This window comes from Ovis canadensis, chromosome 3 (genome assembly GCF_042477335.2).
Source record: "Ovis canadensis isolate MfBH-ARS-UI-01 breed Bighorn chromosome 3, ARS-UI_OviCan_v2, whole genome shotgun sequence".
NCBI classification, from domain to species: Eukaryota; Metazoa; Chordata; class Mammalia; order Artiodactyla; family Bovidae; genus Ovis; species Ovis canadensis.
Window position 1 is genome coordinate 136,629,703 of NC_091247.1, and position 17,459 is coordinate 136,647,161.

Here is a 17,459-nt window from a genome sequence, read left to right on the forward strand (position 1 = left end):
ATAATTCAGAATACAATTCACTCAATTAAAGCGTACAACTCCTTCAACGGTTTTTAGTACATTTCCAGAGTTGTGCAACCATCACTATGATGTAGGAGTTTTGATCCAAAACTCCTCAGAAATGGCTCAGGAGGCATGAGGTGTGGAAGGTGGTGGGGACAGACTTGTGCACATCTGCTTGCCAAAGCATCACAATTTTGAAACTACCTTTAAAGTTGGAATCATCAACTTTTTTTTTTTTCAACTTTTTGATTTGAAAGTGGCTTCCAGCTCAGCACAGCATAATGGAAAAGGAAGTGAACTGGAATTAGAACCCTTAGTTTCTTTATTATTATTATTATTTGTTAAGGTCTATATTGAATTTGTTACAGTATTGCTTGGGCTTCCCTGGTGGCTAAGAGAGTAAAGAATCCACCAGCAATGTGAGGGATCTGGGTTCAATCCCTGGGTTGGGAAGATCCCCTGGAGGAGAGCATGGCAACCCACTCCAGTATTCTTGCCTGGAGAAACCCATGGACAGAGGAGCCTGGCGGGCTACCATCCATGGGATCATAAAGAATCAGACATGCCTGAACCACTAAGCACAGCACAGTATTGCTTGTTTTATATTTGGGGGCTTTTTGGCCTCAAGGGATGTGGGATCTTAGCTTCTCAACCAGGAATTAAATCCATACCCGCTGCATTGGTAGGCAAAGTCTCAACCACCGGACCACCAGGAAATTCTCTAGAACTCCCAGTTTCTTTTGAGGGAAATTATAAAATCCCTATGATCCCTTCATACTCTACACAGTTCTATGCATTTAGTTAAATCCTGTCAGGTTCTTGACAAAAATGAAAACCAAAGAGGGTAAGCCAACTGCTCAAAGTCGACAGAGGTATTTACTGTTAGATACCTTCATGGATACAGTTCAGTTTTCTGCTGCTAGTTTCAAGTAGTTCTTACTTTTTCTGCAGGATTTCATACTCAAGATCCAGTTCAATCTCTTGAAATGCTTGGAGGTTAAGTCTTTGAAATACTAATCAAATAGTCATCCATTCATTCTAGAAATACATTGTGATTAAGGATATTCCCCAAACTTATGTTTGATCTCAGTGTATTTCTCTTCAGATATCATTCTACCTATAGAGGAAAATTAATATACTTTCTTTAAAGCAAAATATGATAGTTAATTACAAAAATATTTGATAGTATTTAATGTTAGGTAGATAACAGACTGGCAAGTTTCTACACATGGTTTGCAGGATCAGGAGGTTTCATTACAAAGTACTGTTGGGGATAAGACTGATGGTTAAGGGAATAACTGCATTCTTCATCTATTAACAACAAAAATAAAAAGATTTGATAACCAAACTGAAAATTTAGAATAGTTTCACTTCTAACATCTCGTGAGGCTTTAGATGAATTACCAAAGGCATAAGAACTCTAGCTGTTATTAATCTTAAATCTGCCTATCTGGGCACAAAAGAAGTCTATATACAGGCGTTTGAAATTTTTAGAAACACACTTCCTGGAAGAACCTGAGAGTCTAGATCTGGCCAACAAAAGGTAATCCAGACTGGGACAGGATGCACGGTACTTAGCCATATTCAAGGTCAGAAAGGAATTTGCTTTATCTGAGCTATCCTGTGAAAACACAATTAGAACACCCAGGGAAATATCACCAGCAGGGATACTATTTGTGATCATCATTGTTTTTAGTGCATGTTTTTCTCCTCTGTGAATCTAGACAAAATTAGTTGAACCCTGTAAAAAGAGTACTGGATGTTTTATTTAAGCTACAAGCAAAAGGTGGTAAAATATTTAATCTGAGTGGTGAGACCTTTGTGTGGGCTTCAAGGGGTAAATAGTGAGAAAGAGAGGAACACAGTCCAGAATTCCATCACCCTGCTACACCTACCACAGGGGTGTTACTCCATGTCTATTTACTCTTCTCCTAAGCAGTCATTATATACACTTGAAACTGAGAGGAGAAAAAGCTCTATCTAAGATGTCCTGCCAAGTCCTGCCTTTACCGAACTATCCTCTTTCCCAGCACATATATTCTCTTCCTTCAAAACCAACAAGCGCTATCCCATCACCCTTGCTACGGTGGTTAATACAAGCCCAGGCTCTCCAGGGATGCAGGCAAGTAAGCATCCCCACCAGGCTGCTACCCTCATACACTTCTGACAGCCCAGCACCCCAAAGCTCTCCACTCTGTCCTCTGTCCGTAGTCTTCCAGCAGCAAATTCCTCTCTGTCCTCCAACTTCAAACATTTTCTTCACTTCCCTGTTCTAATTGAAACCTGCGGTCACTGCTTGCCCTACTGTTTTCTCTCGCATTTTCACTGTGCTAAGGCCTGAGACCACCTCCACAGCTGGCCTCCTCCGTGTCAGTGATCTTCCTTTTTCTCTATACTCCCACCTTTTAAAAGTTGTCATTAGACTCAACGACAGGCGGCTCCTTGCTGCAGTTATCAAGAGAAGGCCACCCCTTACCACCACCCACCCCCATTCCTTTTGGTTTTCCTTTGGCTGTACTGAACAGCTTGGGGGATCTTAGTTCCTCAACCAGGGATTGAACCAGGGCCCTTGGCAGTGAAGCGTGGAGTCCAACCACTGGACTGCCAGGCAATTCCCCATCCACTCTCATTCCTTAATGATTTTAGTCCCTGACTCACTGTTACCTTTGCCAACATTACTTACATTATAAAATACTTCCTGATTTCAAAATCCACAGGGGAGCCTCCCAATACTGCTGGCCTCTAGGTTCCTTGGCCACTTTCTCATCTAATGTCTTGTCCTCCACGCTACTGCAGCTTCCCCCATAGTCATGCTCCAGACCATGTCACTGCCGAACCCCACGGCCGCCCTCCTCCATCTCAAGCATCCCACCACCACTTGCTTGACTTCCGGCTTACTCCCTTTAGTTCCCTCGCAATCCAAGGAGACCTATGAGGCACTGATCTTACCATCTTTTCACATTAATAATATCCTGCATTATCTCCACTCAGCTTCTTCGGACAGCTTATCATTCACCTATGTATACCTCCAACTCCTTGCCTCTCCTTCCCATCCTAATATTCATGCGGCAAAACCTCTGCCTTGTCTCACTTACTCTGTGCCTGCATCAGTGCAGCTCAACACGGCTGGAGAAAAACATACCCATGTGGCTGCTCTCATCTTAAATCCATGACCAGAAACCAGGATTGCCGTCTGATAATCCTGCCATCTGGTCCCTCTGCCCTCCCTCTCTCCTAGACGGTTAATTCATACCCGTCTTTCCTCAAACTTCCAACGCCTGCACCTCCTCCATCCTCACTCTTGGCTCATGATTTTGCTTTCCATGTCTCTTGGGAAAAAAAAAAAAAGGTAGCAATCAGAAGAGAACTTCCACAATCTCCCCACCGCATCGACCCACCAGGCGCACCTGCGCCCGTTCACACACCTGCTTTCCCTCCTGTCACAGGTGAGCTGTCTGTGATCCTGAGGCCAAGCTCCTCTTCCCACTCTACACTGCAGAACTCCTTCCCTACTCAGGGCATATCACCGGCGATTCTCCCTTCTTTCTCGCATCATCATATTTTCTCCCTCGGGGATCCTTTACAAAAGCACACAAACATGCTGTAATTTTTTTCATCCTTAAAAATCCCTCTCTTGACCACATCTCAGTGAAAACTAAGTCAGACCTTGTCCATTCTGCTCAAAACCCCTTAGGCTCCCACCCTACCTAGAGAAAGGCCAACATCTACCAAAGACCTCCACAGGTGGTCCACCCACTCCACCCTCTGTGCCTCAGCCCAGCTGGCATTTCCATTCCTCCAAGCACACTCACTGGGCATGCTTTCTCAGGCCTTGTGCATGCGGCCCCCTCAGACTGAACAATCATTCACGCCTTCACCAGAGAGGTTCTGTTGGCCTCCCTGCGTAAAACTGCAATGCAACCATATCCCCAATGTGACCTATCTCTTCACTGCTTTATTTTCCTTCTTTGCATGTATTGATATCTAACATATAGTGTGCCTACTTGTTGGGTTTATTGACTGTTTCCTCCAGTCAATATTCACAGAGCTGGAATAGAAACTCTGTAAGAGCAAGAAATTTTTTTTGGTTTACTTTGTTGACTGCCAATGTTTCCTCAGCACCACAGGGTCTGGCTCACAGCAGGTGTTCAATAACCATCAGTTGGTTGAATGAATGGTTAAAATTAAAGATGTAAGAATAAGATTTATCATTTTAAAGTTTTCATAATCATGTTTATTTACAGTTCTTCTATAGCCTTTGCAGTAGAGTGGAGAAGAGCTGGAAAGACCTAAAAGTGAATCTGGCTCCCCCACTTCTATAGCCTCTGAATCAAATGTAAGGACCTTCATTTTATCATGATCTCCTGTAAACATGTCCCTGCCTTTCAAACAGAATTTGATTTCAGAATGAGAAAAGTCAAAATTCTGGAGCACCTTCAGTCATTCTTTTCCTGCTTTCATTTCAGTTTATACTGAGTTTGGTTTGAAAGGAGGTGGCTTTTGCGTCTGTCTTGGAGAGCAGAGAAAATCTTGGGAGGACTTGAGAAAGAATATCTGGGAGCAGAAAGCATCAATCAGAGCTTAGAAAGAAACCCATTCAGAGGGTAAGGGGGAAAAATACTGACCCTGGAAAGAAACGGTAGAATCAGTCATATCACCTGAGAATATGGTTCTCTGGGTCCGAAGAACACTGTGGCCCAAAGCTGCTTCCAAGATCAAAGGAAAAGTGGAATTCCACAGCAGAAATAAAGATTTTAGCCAGGATTAAAAGTACAAATGAAAACAAAACCACAACAGGGTTTGAAGGTGGTGCCAGTGGTAAAGAATCTGCCTGCAATGCAAGAGACCCCCCAGTTGGATCCCTGGGTGGGGGAAGATCTTTCCACTCCAGTATTCTTGCCTGGAGAAGGCAGTGGCACCCCACTCTTGCCTGGAAAATCCCATGGATGGAGGAGCCTGGTGGGCTGCAGTCCATGGGGTCGCCAAGAGTGGGACAGGACTGAATGACTTCACTTTCACTTTTCACTTTCTTGCATTGGAGAAGGAAATGGCAACCCACTCCGGTGTTCTTGCCTAGAGAATCACAGGGACGGGGGAGCCTGGTGGGCTGCTGTCTATGGGGTCGCACAGAGTTGGACACGACTGAAGTGACTTAGCAGCAGCATTCTTGCCTGGGAGAATCCCATGGACAGAAGAGCCTGGCGGGCTACAGTCCATAGCGTTGCAGAGAGTCAGGCAACTGAAGCGACTATTAGTACTTAACTCACACACAAGTACAAATAAAACCACAACAGGGGGACAGCGAGCTCAGGAGCTGGAAAGACCTCAAAGTGAATCTGGCTCCCCCATTTCCCAGCGCTGGGAGGGAGCTCCAAGCCGGTGGGGGGGTGGGGGGAGTGGGAGGGGCTGATGGATTTTGGCTCCTCCCCCACCCCAACCCCCACTGAGTCCCCAGAGCCCAGCACCGGGTAAGAGGCCTGGATACTGAACAAGCAATGCTTGGCGTGAACAAATGCCGAACTCAGGGGACGACCTTTTCAATTCAAGCTGCCTCTACAGGTGAGCCAGACTTCACAGAATTTGCTTGGTTTTTTCCGTCACTTTACTGCCCCCTCTCCTCGTCTGCTTAACCCACTCTCAGAATAATCTTCCCATTTGTTGTGTCTCCGCTCCACAATGGAACCAGTGTCCACGACGTCAGTCCCTCAGCTACCAAACATTAATTTCCATTTAAAAACATGGCATTCTAACATGTATACTATCATGTAAGAATTGAATCACCAGTCTATGTCTGACGCAGGATACAGCATGCTTGGGGCTGGTGCACGGTGATGACCCAGAGAGATGTTATGGGGAGGGAGGTGGGAGGGGGGTTCATGTTTGGGAACGCATGTACACCCGTGGTGGATTCAAGTCAATGTATGGCAAAACCAATACAGTATTGTAAAGTAAAATAAAGTAAAAATAAAAATTAAAAAAAAATAAAAACAAAGTGTTTTAGCAAAGAAATAGGGATGCGGGAGGCACGGTGCAGTGTCTGGGCTCCACGTATTAGTCCAGGCTGACAGATTTTTCATCAGGTTCTTGTTTTTCTCCTCTGCAGGAAAGCTTATTTCCATAGAAGGATATCCCCTCTTTGTGTTCATTCTTCATTCACAGTTTTAGTGTTTACTTTTGCTTTTCGTCTTTGCACAATCCTTGCAGTTTCAAGAATCTGAAGAGACTCTGGATGGGAATGCCTTACCCTTCCCTGAAAATACCTCGGGTGCCTGCCAGTAGGAGCTGACACATTTCCCTGGTATTCCTTTCCCATCTCTGTAAGGCAAAAGGGTGCTAGTAAATCATGTGGACAGGCCTCAGATAAGCTGGCATTTGTTTGTGGGGTATTTTTCAAGCCTGGGGCCAAGACTGCAACAATAAGTTCCTTTCAGTGGAATTCCTGGAGAGAGGGTTCCAGATGTACTCTGGACTACATAACCACTGACCTGTTCAGAAGTCCAGCAAAGTTGAGGAGGAAGGCTTCAAAGCCCACTGCTCAGAGAGCAGCTGTGCCCACTGAAGCAAGAGGCTGCTCTCCCCAACAGTTGGGGCGCCGGGAGGGGGTCAGGGAGGTGGGAATCGCTTGGTAAACACTGGAGCAGCAGAAGTGACAGCCTGGGGGCAGCCCCAGCAGAATCTATCTCATGAATGAGGGCAGAGGCCTCTTCTTGTTTTGTTCACAACGTCTCCAGCATCTAACTATGTGCACAAGTTATAATTACTGTTCAGTAAATATTTATGGGATGCATGAATGAAGGAGGCAGAAAGGCTGGGCACCACAAAAATCCTTTTGAATAAAAAGGGGAGTTTTGGAAGGGGTGAGATCTGCTCTTGTCATGTGAAGTTTTCCTAGGAGATGTTTATAATTCTACTGAAACCCCAGGTTGCTGTGGCCTGGAGAATAAAATGAGTCATTGAAGTTTTTTTTTTCTTCTATATATGACAAACCAAAGGGGGGGGGGCTTCAATCAAAAATTATGGGACCTATTGTGAGCCAAATATAGTAGTAGACAGGAGATGAAAAACTAAGATAAAGACTCCTGGACACGGAGCTATATCTGTGTGCTGTTATGTATGTGTATACAGAAATATACAGTTACTATTTATTAGCACTTGCCTCATTTCAGACACCATTTAATTCATCTAATACCAGTAAGATGTTGTAGCACTGTTATTTCCATTTGATAGATACAGAAATTGAGGCCAAGAAGTTTTTAAAAAGGCTAAATACAAAGCAACCATGACAATAAAGTGCTTCTTCCTTTCCCCAATGAAAAAATTACCCTCTTGCAAAGATTCTTGGCTAACTGAAGTAAGAAAGCTTTTAAAAATGATAGTACACAATTTCTGATATGCACTGTTCAAAATAAGGAACCACGAAAGTCACTGACTTAATTCTCCCTTTGGCCAGAAGAAGACAAGACAGAAATAAATTCTCGAGGATCTCTTTCTTGAAAAAACTTTATGTAACCTTGTGTTAGTCGCTCAGTCATGTCCAATTCTTTGTGACCCCGTGGACTGTAGCCCACCAGGTACCTCTGTCCATGGCATTTCCCCAGCAAGAATACTGGAGTGGGTTGCCATTTCCTTTTCCAGGGGATCTTCCCGACTCAGGGATCCAACCCCTCTCCCACACAGCAGGCAGATTCTTTACCATCTGAGCCACCACAGTTCCTAATTTGAATAATGTTATACCATGACAATTAATTGGCAGGTAATGTTATTTCCATTGGAGATACTAAATTTTAGAAAATCTGGGTGTTTCCCAGTGGGTTTCTTAGAGACAACTCTAAAAAGACATTTCATGGTTACTAAAAACAGAGTAGGATTTTATTATGGGAATGTTTTCAGCCTTCAGCTTTATTCAACAGCTTTCTCTTCCACACGGCCTTACCGTTTAGCTCCCAGTCTCTGTACTTACATTAACACCCTCTCTTACATGCTTAGGGTTTTTTTAACCAGCAATTGCTGAAAAGAAAAACTGCTATTTTCAGGCCACAGACAAGATTTCATTTGCTGAATCTAAGTCAGAAGAATAGAAAGTAAATTTAAGGCCAAACCAAAGAATATGACAATAAATAGATTTTAGGAATAAACATAAAATTTATAGTATGTTTCTTCCAGGGAGGTGAATAATATATGATCAATATCTATTATATTTTCATCTATCAATCAGTCTGATTCAGTGTATACATTTCAAATGTCTTCATCATCACTACAGCTACTTTTTGAGTCAACTAACACAGTTCCTGTAGTCTTTACTGTGTCTGTCTAGTTTCCTTAGTAGAAACACACATGACTATAAATATAGGCCTTTTCCTCACCTTGTTGTTCAAATAGCTGCACATTATTACAAAGCATATTTACCAATATGCTCTGGAAACACTGGATTGTTTCCAAATGCTCAATATTACAAAGGGCACTGAAACAAACATCCTTGTGGATAAACATGTACATCTGTTCTTAATGATGTCTATAGGATTTCACTAGGTCATAAAGCCAAGCAGGACCCCATGGGATCTTCCTGGGGAAAGGCCTCTCATCGCACCTCCCCATGTCCCTAGCCTTTTCCCTGTTTAAAAAAAAAAAAAAAGCCTTTAGCCTCCTAGGCTCAGAAAAGTTACAGAATCAGAATAAACCAAAGGAAGTCAAACAAGACCAAATGATGACAGTTTAACTAAAAAACAAAATCAAGGATCTTTAGTTCTTCCTCAAGGGCTATAGATAATATCTTGAGCCATATCTTTGAGTTGTTTTATAGATACTAAAACCCAGGCCAGGTGGAAGAAATTAACTGCATGCTGACCAACAGCATGCAGACCCCAGATTGGTTAAAATCAGAAAAGTTGATGATCAATATTTCCAAAACATCACCCTGTTACCTCACTATTAACCACTATTGTGGTTAGAGAACTGAACACAATCTGATCATCCATCTCATGAGCCTCTCTCTCATACTGTCTTTAAAAACCCTTTCCAGAAAGCCATTGGAGTGTTTAGCTCTTTTGAGCATGAGCTTCCCAAGAATACCTCCCCATCCCCACCTGGCACAAGAGATTTTCTTTTTTTTAATCACCATCAGTTAACTTTACCTGTCTCTGAACTTCATACAGGGCTTCCCAAGTGGCTCAGTGGTAAAGAATTTGTCTGCCAGTGCAGGGGCCTCAGGTTCAATCCCTGGGTCAGGAAGATGCCCTGGAGGAGGAACTGGCAACCCCCTCCAGTGTTCTTGCCGGGAAGAATCCCATGGACAGAGGAGCCTGGCAGGCTACAGTCCCTGGGGTCACAGAGTTGGACGTGACTGAGCGACCGAGCACGACTTCATACAAGCACTCCTCTCATGCCTGGCCTATTTCACCCAGCAGAACACCTTTGAGATGCAGTCCTGCTTTTCAATGTGTCACTGGGCTATTTTTAAAATTAGTTCATAATTTTCATTGCTATGAAATATTTTACGACATGAAAGTGCCACAGTTCATTCTATCCATTTCCCTGCTGATGTCCATGTGGGTGACTAGCTTGGAGCGATTAGAAATAAGGCTGCTATCAACACCACTGTTCATGTCTTTTGGTGGTAAAAGGAGGGCAGAACAGGCCACCCCAAAATGTGCCACCTCGCCACGTGGGTCATTTTGAGCTGAAGGCAAACAAGATCCAGCAACAGGAGAAGGTTTTTACTTCTCCCTTAACTGCCTAAAAGTAGAAAGGGGGACTGTCCTAGGAACAGTCATTACCAACTTCATTAGACTTAATCTGCAATGCAGGACAAACATTTGTTTACCAAATGCTTGCCTTTCTTTCTTACAGTTCTGTGTGCGTTCCTCTCCTCTGAAGCTCCAGATTCCTGTCCCTTTCCTTATCTCAAGATAGGGAACAAGCCTAACTGCATGGCTGCCTTTGATTCTCATATCTTGTGGGATTCCTGTATGTAATTAAATTCATTTTTCTCCCATTAATTTGTCTTTTTATTATGGAGAGTCTCAGCTAAGAACCTAGAAAATTATTTTTCCCTTCCCTTCCAGTGAACACATGCAGTCATTTTTCTTATAAGTTTATTTAGGAGTGGGGCTGCTGTTCAATGGCTAGGTATAGGCATGACTTTAGTGAAAACTGCCGATTCTACAAACTGAACCAATTTACATTCCCACAAGTAATATAAGATTAGTTCCAGTTATTCCACACCGTTACCGATATGCTGTCTAAACGTGAAGATATTTGATAGATATGACATGACGGAGTCTTACACATTCCATTTATATTACAATAATTTATTCTGGATTTTTCACCATTAGAACATAGAGTACAATAACAAAGGAGGGTTTAGACAGTTGTTTCAAGTAGTTGATTCGTGGTAGAAACTGTCTGTACTATTACAATCATTATTATCCTGGTCAACATGTCTGAGACCTTCTAACATACAAAAAGGTCAGAGAAAACCCCCTATAACCTTTCAAGTCAAGCTGTTAACCTCCCAAATGAACCTCTAAGACATGACAGTCCATAATCAGCCACATAATTAGCAAACTAAAGTCAAAGGCACTTTTATCTCAAATCAAAATGAAAGAGATTTATGTCCAATTACTAATGTAGCTGATGCTCATCATAATAAAACTTATCTCCATGAGAAATCTCACAAAATGAACTGACTTTGACTAGGTGAAGCCTCACACATCTCTGAGAAAAGTATCTTACTATGTCCAGCTTATGAAAAAATGAACTGAGACTTTGAAGAGTTCTGGCTCAGATGGTGAACAGGCTTCGCAGGCTCTGTGGATATACCAGTCCAATTCTTTGTCCTCCAATTAAATCATGGCCACAGACTCTCCCACGCGTGCACTTATAAAAAGTAACTTGTAACTGTCGACCTGGTGGCTCTATCTGTTACACAGCTGGGGCCAAGAACGTTGGAACCCACACAAATGCCAAGAAGTGTGAGAAACTGAGCCTGCGATCCTCCTCCCCGTGTCCCAGTCAGCCCAGGGGCGGGACTGGCATTGAGGGTCTTCCAGCTGCCCCTCAAGGACCTTCCCTGGGAGCTCAGCCCACACAGGCTGCAGCAAGAACCTGCAGGCAGGCTCGCCATGGGGGAACATTGGCTGGAAGGGGAAAATAAGAGTGAGGCTGGGAGAGTCATTACACCAGTCTCTCTCTGCGGCTCCCTGTAAGCTGGATGCATCTTTTGACCAGAAGGCATAGCTCTGGTCAGGCAGCCCCCTGCACATGGTCTCTCGTCCTTGGTTCTGGTGACCACTCCCTTCCTCTTCAGCTCTAGGGCTGCTATCAGCCTGAAGTAGCCCTGCACATGCCCTGCGTTTTCTCTCTGCCTTTATAAGGAGTTTCTTTATTAATTCTCACTTATCTGATTTATGTGTGTCAGCTATGTCCTATTTGGAATCTAGCTAATACTATAGTCTTGTCAAAGACCCAACCTAAAGCCTTCACAGTAAATGAAAAAGAAGGACACTATTAGACATATCCTAAGGGACATATCTAACCTTAGGAGGCCTGGAGGAAGAACAAGAATGAATGGGCTTTACCTACCCACCTATAAACAAGCCGCCTACAAAGGGCTGGTGGCTCCCTCAACTTGCAGTGAGCACCTGTGATGTGCAGGCCTGGTGCAGGGACTTTCACACACACTAAAATCATGTGCTGTGTAGCTTTGAGCAGACTTGTAACCTCTTGGCATCCCAGTTTTTCATCTGTAAAATGAGAAAAATAATAGGACCCACCTTGTAGGGTTATTGAGAGAACTACACGAGATAATACTGTCAAGTGCCTAACAGGACATAATACATGTTCAATCAGTTCAGTTCAGTTCAGTCTCTCAGTCATGTCCGACTCTTTGTGACCCCATGGATCGCAGCATGCCAGGCCTCCCTGTCCATCACCAACTCCTGGAGTTCACTCAGACTCACATCCATCGAGTCAGTGTTAGCTATTAATAATAATGATTTTGGGGAGACAATAGTTATGAAGACGAATAAGCAACTCTTAAAACAATCTTCCGAGGTAGGTATTTCCCTCATTTTAAAGAGGAGTAAACTTGGGCCTCGTGAGCTACACCACAAAGAAGAGGCAGAAGAGAGATTAATCTGGGGCTGCTTCTCAAGGATGGAAAAGACCACACTGATCTGTTGACTGTGCTTTCTATGTAAGAATGAATTCTTTAATGAGTCCAAAAGACAACTAACCTGTTAGTCAACTAAAATAGAAATACTTTCATCCCTAGGATTGGTTCCAGGAGCTCTGTATATACCAAAATCCAAGGATGCTCACGTCCATTATAGAAAACAGCTTAGTACCATCAGCCCCCCCTTATTCACAGATGTGAAACTTGAGAATACTGGGGGGCCAACTGTATATTTACTGGAAAAAAATATGCATATAAGTGGACTTCTGCAGTTTAAATCAAGGGTCAACTGTACATACATGTATACACAACACATACTGAAAACTAAAATAAAAACTATTATTTTTAAAATCAATACAGTATACTAACACATATATATGGAATTTAGGAAGATGGCAATGACGACCCTGTATGCAAGACAGGAAAAAAGACACAGATGGGTATAACGGACTTTTGGACTCAGAGGGAGAGGGAGAGGGTGGGATGATTTGGGAGAATGGCATTCTAACATGTATACTATCATGTAAGAATTGAATCGCCATATGTCAGAAGACAAAAAAAAAAAAAAAAAAAGAATTGAATCGCCAGTCTATGTCTGACGCAGGATACAGCATGCTTGGGGCTGGTGCATGGGGATGACCCAGAGAGATGTTATGGGGAGGGAGGTGGGAGGGGGGTTCATGTTTGGGAACGCATGTAAGAATTAAAGATTTTAAAATTTTAAAAATAAAAAAACTAAAAAAAAATAAAAAATAAAAAAATAAAATAAAATCAAGTACCCTGATTTTTTTTGAGTCTTTAATTATGAATCAAATATCTCACACCTACTGAATTCACTTGTACAAAAGGAATAGGTTGATGCCTTCTCAAAATGTTCTGTGAAGAGCTATGGCATCAGAAGTCTTAGACCTTCATCTGAAGATAAAGGTTTCCTTTAGGGAGCTATAGTGAATCTACAATTTTACAACTGCATAAAGTTGGAAAAAACACTTTTGTAAAAGTGATGACATTCTTTAAAATTGCTCAGCATCATGTCATTGTTCATACAACATTTAATTAATCCTAAAGAAGTATTAGGGCTTCCCAGGTAGCTCAGCTGGTAAAGAATCTGCCAGCAATGCAATAGACCCCAGTTCAATTCCTGGGTTGGGAAATTCCCCTGGAGAAGGGACAGGCTACCCACTCCAGTATTCTTGGGCTTCTCTGGTGGCTCAGATGGTAAAGAATCCGCCTGCAGTGTTCGATCGCTGGGTTGGGAAGATCCCCTGGAGGAGGGCATGGCAACCCACTCCAGTATTCTTGCTGCAGAATCCCTGTGGACAGCAGAGCCTGGCGGGCTATAGTCCATGGGGTTGCAAAGAGTCAGATATGACTGAGTAAATAAGCACAGCACAAAGAAGTATTATTCCCTTCATGTTTCAAAAATCATACACAATATCTATTTAGGACCTTAAAATCTTCTGTCATTTGATAGATCCCTTCTTTCTACATCTGGTGAAAGTGAAGTGAAAGTGTTAGTGACTCAGTCATGTCTGATTCTTTGTGAACCCATGGACAGAGGAGCCTGGCGGCCTAAACCCATGGACTACAGCCTGCCAGGCTCCTCTGTCCATGGAATTCTCCAGGCAAGAATACTGGCGTGCACAGCCATTCCCTTCTCCAAGGGACCTTCCTAATTGAAGGATCAAACCTGGATCTCCTGCGTTACTGACAGATTCTTTATCATCTGAGCCACGAGGGAAACATCCTACATTTGTTTAAGGCCAATAATAAAACATTTAAGAATCTTCTGTTATCCTCCTCTAAACAAAAATTAATTAAAATTTTTAAGAAAGGGGAGAAATTGATTTGAATCCTGCTGACACTGAATCTGTATCTATTCCACCATCACCACATCACACTCCCCTCTGCACCCCCCACTCCCACCCCACGTTGCCACAATTCACAGACTACATAAAGGATAACATAGGTGTGGCCCATTGCTCTCACATTCTTCTCCCCAAGTAAGTAATGGAAGAGGGTCCTCCTTCTAGCCGGTCCCCAGAAATTCTCCTAACATGCTATCCCAAGAAGCCATTAACAGTCATCAGATTTGACTTGTGACATGAACCTCACCTGCTATCTCTGAAGGAAAACATCAATTCAGATGAAACAGGGCAAAATCAGATTCAACAAAGAATATTGGCTCTATAGAATAGGAACTTTGCTATGTTCACTCCAGTTATCTCCAGGGCCTAGAACAATGCTTGGGTCATAGGAAAGGAAAAGAAAGAAAGTGAAGTCACTGAGTTGTATCTGACTCTGTGACCCCATAGACTATAGCCTACCAGGTTCCTCCGTCCATGGGATTTTCCAGACAAGAATACTGGAGTGGGTTGCCATTTCCTTCTCCAGGAGATCTTCCCAACTCAGGGATGGAACCCAGGTCTCCTGCATTGTAGGCAGATGCCTTACTGTCTGACATCAGGGAAGTCCTGGGACATAGGAAGTGCTCAGTAAATGTCTGTTCGATGAATGAATGAATAAAAGTTGTGATCTATAAGAGGTAGTATCATGGCTCCTGGGAATTTATATAGAGACTGAAGATGGACAAAAAAGAACACAAACAACCCTAACGCCTAAGGTAGGTATCAGAAGAGCACAACAAACTGTGGGTAACACGTGAAAAGAGGACAGTCTGAATTAGACTAACACAACATTTAAAAAGAAATACAGCATCGCTTTAAAAAGAAATATAGTATCTTCATCTAGGCCCACAGCCTTCTCAGACAGACATTCTAGTGAAATGGCTTTAAGAAGCAGATAAAAATGATTTATCATTATTAACACCGTTTGTCTTAAACTGTTTACAATGAAAGTTAATAAATAAATCTTCCTTTTGGAGTAAGCAAATGGGACCTTCAACCCACATTCTGTATGGATCAATCTGAATGAATGAGATTTTCAATGATATGAACTTGAGCACCAAGGTCTGTTGCTTGCCCTTTTTCTACTGAAACCTAACAGAGGCCTTGTACAGACTTGTTTTTCCTTTGACCCCACCATGGACATATCTTTAATTTTTTAATTATAAAAGACATATAATACAGATTTGGCCTTAGAACTTCCCCAGATACAAAAGTTTAGAAAGTAGAAAGTGAAAAGCAAGTCATTTCCTCTCCCACCTACCCCCACCTCCCACCCCCATCCTTCAACTCCTCCCCCACCCAAAGGACCAGGGAGGTCTGCAAACTATGGTCCAAGGGTCAAACCAGCCTGCCACCTGTTTATGTACAGCCTGTGAGCTAAAAAATGGTTTTTACATTTTTTTCAATAGGTGAAAAAAGTCAAAAGAAGAAGAGTATTTAGTGGCATATGAAAATTACATGCACTCAGGTTTCAATTTCCATACATAAATTTTCACATCTGTTTGCTTATGTGTTGTCTGTGGCTGCTTTTTCACCAGAGTTGTAGAGTTGAGCAGCATCCCTCATCTAACAGAATAGATCCTATCAGCCTTTCTAAAGACAACTCTCCTTCTAACCCACTATCTTTTATTCATCCATCTATATATCAGATTGCTTGACACAATACCTTCTGTCCGCCTGCTTTTTTTCATTCAACTATATATCATGGCCATCGTAAGTTTTCCTAGATCCACCAACTTTCTAATAGGTATTTCATCATCCGTCATGCATTCAAGGGCATTTCTTCCTCTCCTCGCTTATCTTCCATACTAAGCACAGGAAGTGCAAATTGGAAAAGGTTCAGGAGAAATGGCAGCGATAATCCTCTGATTTCCCTTTAAAGTAAACACAACATGCTGGTCATCAATCATTCCCCAACTGCGCTGGCCAGGTCTGGTGGAACACACCCATTGTAATTGTGCTGCTGGTGGGGAAAATAATTGCTAAACAAATGTCTTAAGTGAGTGGGCAGCCCTGAACAAAAATAATAGATTTTATTCTCCTGCCCTTTTATCTAATGTGAGTAACCAACTTTAGGCTGTGTAGTAGTTGTGCCTAATTTCCAGCAACCCACAAATTCACTTAAACTCTGATTTTACACTGACTTAGTTTCTGTAATTTTTATGATGGCACTTTCTTGACATTCCACCAACAAATATATTCTTAGAAGATTTCAGTTGAGTCAGTAAATCTGTACTAAGGTAGGTGCTCTTTGATATTTGCTTGAGTGAGGATAGAAGGGGGAAAAACATTTTAACTGTGCAAAAATAATTTCTGGGATTATTTTCAGGTATGGTTTGAATTAAGAGGTAAGTTTCTTCTTCTAGAGGACTTGCTATAATAGCACTAGTACTAAAGAAAATTATACTCCAGAGGGAGGGGATATGTGTATATAATTAGGACCGATTCATGTTGTTGTACAGCAGAAACCAACACATTGTAAAGTAATTTTCCTCTGATTAACAAATAAAGTTAAAAAAGAAAACAATACTTTACTGATTTTACATTTGATTCTGGTTTACATTGGTTATAGTTGGTGGGTGCTCCGGTCGTACCATGCCAAAATGTAGTGGTTTAAACCAGAAACAGTCATGTACGCGGCTCATGAATTCTGCAGTTTGGGCGGTGTTCAGTGGGGACATCTCATCTGTGTTCCACGTGGCACTAACTGGGGTCACTCAGTGGAGGCTAGAGGGTCCACTTGCACGTGACCCACTCACGTGGTTGGCAAGCTGGCACTGACTAACCGGCATCCTTATTTCCTTTCCTTGGGGGCCTCTTGATTTGGTGCCTTGGGCTTCCTTATAGCATGGCTCCTAAGAGTCAGTATTCAAAGAAGCCAAGGCAGAAGCTGCGCGTCTTCTTATAGTTCACCTTGCATGTCACACAGCGTCATTTCTGCTTCACTCTACCGATTAAGCAAATCATTACAGCCAGCACAAGTTCAAGGGGAGGAGGAGAATTCAATCCCATATCTCAACAGGAGGAGTTTCAAGGAATTTATCTACTGTAGCACCTTTAATCTACCATAGCACATCAAAGAAACAGTGTAAACGTGTCTCTGAAAATCTGTAAATGTGTGGAGGGTCCCGGCTTGTTTGAAAAGGTGTACCAGATGCCTCTCTTGGGAGGAAATAAATCACATTAGTCAGAAGCACAGACCACTTGGGGATGATTCCTAGCCCATCTACCAGCTATACAATAATGAACAATTTGCTTGATTCTTCCACATCCTCACAGCCTCATCTACAAAATAATGTCTATTGCATCAGGTTTGCAGGGGGAAACCAAAATTCTGCTTTTTAATTTTTTAAAAAACATCAAAAAATTTAAATATA

General features: G+C 42.4%; 1 protein-coding gene across 7 annotated transcripts in view; it reads right to left on the reverse strand.

The window, feature by feature from the left end:
- Window positions 1-17,459, reverse strand: part of TMCC3 (transmembrane and coiled-coil domain family 3) — a 286,569-nt gene that overhangs the window by 110,178 nt on the left and 158,932 nt on the right. The window contains exon 1 of one of the 7 annotated variants that reach the window (XM_069584214.1): window positions 11,588-11,744. The exons of the other annotated variants lie outside the window; for them this stretch is intronic. The gene's annotated coding sequence lies outside the window, so the exon portion shown is untranslated. Of the gene's footprint in view, window positions 1-11,587; window positions 11,745-17,459 lie in introns of those variants that run through there. 7 annotated transcript variants of the gene reach the window in all.